The following is a 4,845-nucleotide window of genomic DNA, read 5'->3' as shown; positions in this document are numbered from 1 at the left end:
CCACTAGGGTGAGTTACTAGAAATACACTGCTTGAACTGTATCATGATTAGTTTTGGAGGATTTGAATTATTTCTCAGCACGTCATACAAGATATTTTATTACCTTATACCATAGTAAAGGGTGTTTATTTTTTCTTTTAGTGTCTTCTCAGCCTAGCATTGAATACCATGTTTTACACTGGTGGTGGGTGGTGGTGGTGGGAGAGTGGTCAAAATGGTTGATTTGTGCCTACTTCAGGAAAGCAACTTTGCTATAACTAATTTGCACCTCACTCTCACCGTTAACCTGCTGGTTTATCAACAGAGAAAGCTTTATATAGATTTGTGTATCTTTTCCTTAAAATCTAAACCAGGTTGAGGCCATAGTAAGTATTCAGGAAATGTTGTTTAAAGTATGATTCATTGCAGGTTACCGGTTAGAGTGTATTTTTTCTGCATTGCTATTAGCAGCATTTTATACTTCATATGATTAATGATCTCCTAAGAGGCTCTTTTCTAATTGAACAATACTGATAAAAAGGTCAAGAGCGACGTCAGAATTTCTTCAAGTAGGTGTACCTGAAATGGTAACCATCTCCACAGAGGCTTGGGTAGAAATGATTCTGGATGTCACAGGTCAAACATGGCCCCTAACCTGGGCTTTTGGGACATGTTAGGTGAGTTACCTGGGGCTGGGTGAAGGATTGATCAATACAGTGAGCTCATATCTTTTGAGGGTGATATGTACTACCTTACCCACTCGTCCAGCATTGACCCTTATTCCACCCCAAATGAAATCCAGTCAAGCCATCATGAACATTCTGGGAGTTCTGAAGAAGTAAAGGAGAGCCTGATAAATATAGCAAAATTAAATCTCTTCTCTCTACTTTTTTCTTTTCCTTGTTGAATGAGAGAAAAAGAGGGAAGAGAGACAGTGAAAGATTGCAATACTAGAGTGGACACTCTTTTTTCCGTTGACCAATAGCTTCAAATTCCTTAAGTCCTTCCCTTTAGAGCAATTTGGGAAGAAGTAAATGCCTCTCTTGAGTCTTAGCAGCTGCCAAACTCCCCCATCATTGTCACCTCAGCAATGTATAAAGCCAAAATAACAACCTGTATAATAATCTACTAAACAAAATAAGGAGATGTGATGAACAGCCCATGTAGAAAGAAGGTAAAGGATTTAGACAATATAGATGGGATTAAAATGCAAACCCATTATCCTTCACTCACTCTAGTCTCCTAGGATTTACTTGATACAGGACTGGAGAGTTTAAAAGTTAATGGCTTGCATTTGTATCATGTTTTTAGATTTTTAAAGTACTTTCACATATATTATCTCACTTGAGCCTCACAACAAATGTATGAGGTGAGCAAGTCTGGACTTTCATCCCACACTCCCGCCCCCTAACCTTTTACAGATGAGAACACACAAGTCCAGTGAGATTAAGTGCCATGTCTTAGGTCACAGAGATAATTAGTGGTGGAACAGACATTTAGAACTTGTGGCATTCAAGTCCCAGCTGAGGGAGACCAGAGCATGGTGCTGAATTGGGGATTGTGAAACAGGGGCTGTGAAATCCTCTCTATAGCACAGCAGGAAGGCTGCCTTAATACCTTTTTCTTTCTTGAGCCTGTAAGAGGAGCAGACAGGGACTCTCATAATTTTACCTTGAAGTTTCTCAGATTTCTGTCTCTCTCTCTCTCTCTCTCTCTCTGGACAATAGTTAACTCCATAACCAAGATCACTATAAGAGTTACCTTTTTAAAAGAACATTTTTGAATATGTATGTGATAATATTAATCCACCCCAAGTATACTCATTTTATTGGTTCTGTTTTTATATATGTTTTTGGAGTCAAGAACTCCATAGTTAATATGCATTTACTGTCAATATGGGTTGTAGGCAGCCCTGTTAAGTGCCATGGAGGAGGAGAAAGGGAGAAATATTAAAAATGATTCTTCCCACAAGCATCATTAGAATGTGGCAGTTGAGATAAGCCAAGTACAGGTGAAAAATAATCCAAGTACAGACGCCAGTTTATGACCATGACACTACACTTTATACTTTTTTGAAGGAACAGGGTGAGGATGATGAGAACAAAATGTGACAGACAAGAAAACTAATTGCAAAAGAGGTCAGGAAATCTGGCTTGAGATTAAGGTTCTATCACTCAACTCACAGCATAACCTTATACAAATCATTTAATATCTTTGGTCTTCAAGTTTTCTTATTTGAAAAGTAGAGGTGTGAATAAAGTTCAATTTGATCAGCTAGCTCTAAAGTCTGTTCTAGCACAGACTATCAGTGATTTTCTGAGTGAATCAGGGAAAAGTTCTTAAAAGGGGCATATCTTTTAAATTAATTTCTTTATTTAAATATTTATTTATTTTATTTGAAAAGCCTGGTCATGGAGGGAGGCAGAGAGAGAGAGAAAGAGAGAGAGAGAGAGAGAGAGAGAGAGAGAGATATCTTTTATCTATTGGATCATTCCTCAAATGGCCACAATGAACAGTGCTGTACCAAGCCAAAACCAAGAACCTGGAACTCCATCCATGTCTTCCATGTGGTGACAGGAACCCAAGTACTTGGGCCATCTTCTGCTGCCTTCACAGGTACATTATCAGGGAGCTGGATTGGAAGTGGAGCATCCAGGACATGAACTGGCACTCATATGAGATGGCAACATCACAAGCGGTGGCTTAACCTGTTGTACCACAATGCCAGCCCTGAAATGATGCAGTTAATGTGGATCATCAAGGAGGAAGTACAAAAGCATTATATGCAAGGAGAGGGGCAAGAATAGTAACTTGGTGATGACAGTGAACCAAACTAATTGATGTACCAAGGATTGACAAGAGATTAGGTTAGAGCAAAATAAATGAAAGGGGTGAAATGAAATGTAAAAGGCTTTGAATGCCACAATAAAGAATTTGAAGATATAATTTTAAAGGTAATCTAGAGCCCATGAAGCTTGTTTGAGTATAGGGGTGACATGACAGAATTAATCGATGAGAAAAATTATCTTTGACAGTGCACTTGTACTTATGTATCCTTCATAGAAGGTTCTGGAAGCATCTACAAACCAATTTTCTTCCCCTTGAGGTGATATCCAGTGAATTTGAGGTCACTTGTGAAATCATGGTTCTTGATTTTTGCGGCAACCTCAAGTCTTGGGTCTGCTTTGCCAAGGCTTGTGCCAAGGCTGCTGGCCTGACCTGCTTAACCACTTGCCTATACATTTGGATTCAGTCCATAATGGGTCATTTGGCTTCCATGGACTCAACATGCTAATGGAATTTCTAATTTGAAATTCTAACTGATGATGAATGACCAGGGGATGAGAGAAAGGTCTTTGTAGTCAGGTGGGAGTGGGATGGTTGTGGACCTGAAAGCAGATTAGGAGATTGAGGACAGGTCAAGGAGGATAAGAAAGAAAAAAAAGGAACTTTGCATGATCTGTGACTTACTATGGCCTAGATAAGGAGGAAATTGTTGAGAAACAGTCATCCAGTCCTGAGCTAGTAAGAAGCCAAGGATCTAAGCTGAGATTGGATTGATAAGAGAAAGGAGATTGCTCTAATGTCATAGTAGAAAAAGTGGCAGAATTTAGAATTTTGTGTGATGGGTCACAGGTGTGTGTGTGTGTGTGTGTGTGTATACATTGGGATGGGGGTAGGGGAAGAATGCAAACATGATTGTGTCCCTGACATGATATTTAGAAATAGTGGCAAAGAATTTGTCTTAGAACCCTCATGGTATGACAGTTCTGGAGGCAGGTAGACACTTGCAGCACTCATCTTCAATATTTGAGTCTGTGTGTGTGTGTGTGTGTTCCCTTATCCAAAAAGGGAAAGGGATAATTTCAGTAAGAATTATTTCTGCACTCTTCCACTTTCCATAAGAACTTTTCTCTAAGAAAAACCTAAGGGTGGAAAGTGATAGAGCAGGGAAAAACAGAGAAAAGAATTTAAGAAAAAGAGTGTTTGACAGGCAGAATGGCTATGATGATAAGGGTTGGAAAGGAAAGCAGCTTTATTTTCCTCCATAGACTCTTCCCTAGCTGCCCCTTTTTCTCTTCTCATGCCACCCTTGCCATTCCTTTCCCTTCCTGTACTGAAAATAAGCTCAGGGGTACATTTCATCAGTGCTCTAGTAACGAGATCTCAAGGAAAAGTCTTTTTTCTATAGCTGAAGTGACTTCCAAGGACAAGTTGTCACATAACTCAGTTGTCTTGGTTGAAGACAAAAGCATAAAACAGTCATTTCCAGGAACTTACTGTTATCATTCACCTTCTGTTTTAAAGTCTCCATCCTCTACTTATGACCATTTTGGTCACTGCTTCTTCTGGTGGTGCTTATTCCCTTTAACCACATTCCATTTGCAAGAACTAAACTGAGTGCCCCCTTTCTCGCTCTCTCAGCTTCACAGGTTTTTTCTTTTTTCCTGTTTGTTTTATTTTGTTTAAGGAATTCAACTTCATGCATTTAATATGTACAAATTTGAGAACATGGTGATTCTTCCTCCCCACGCATCCCTCTCACCCATACTCCCACATTTATTTCTCCTCCCTCTTCCTTTCCCATTCTTATTTTTTACAGATCAATTTTCAGTTAGTTTTGTACTCATAAGATTAACCCTATACTATGTAGACAGTTCACTGAATAGTTTGAAGAAAAAAGAAAAAACGGAAAACAAACAACAAAAACATTGTTCCTCAACAGTCAAGGAAAGAGCTGTTCAAAATCAAGGTGTCAGTTTTGCGCCTATAGATTACCTTTTAAGTACTCCATTAGTTGCCACAGATCAGAGAGACAATATGGTGTTTGTCTTTTTGTGGCTGGCTTATTTCACTAAATATAAT

Source organism: Lepus europaeus, chromosome X (assembly GCF_033115175.1).
Source record: "Lepus europaeus isolate LE1 chromosome X, mLepTim1.pri, whole genome shotgun sequence".
Lineage (NCBI taxonomy): Eukaryota > Metazoa > Chordata > Mammalia > Lagomorpha > Leporidae > Lepus > Lepus europaeus.
The sequence above is the reverse complement of the archived record's forward strand: the minus strand, read 5'-3'. Positions refer to the sequence as shown.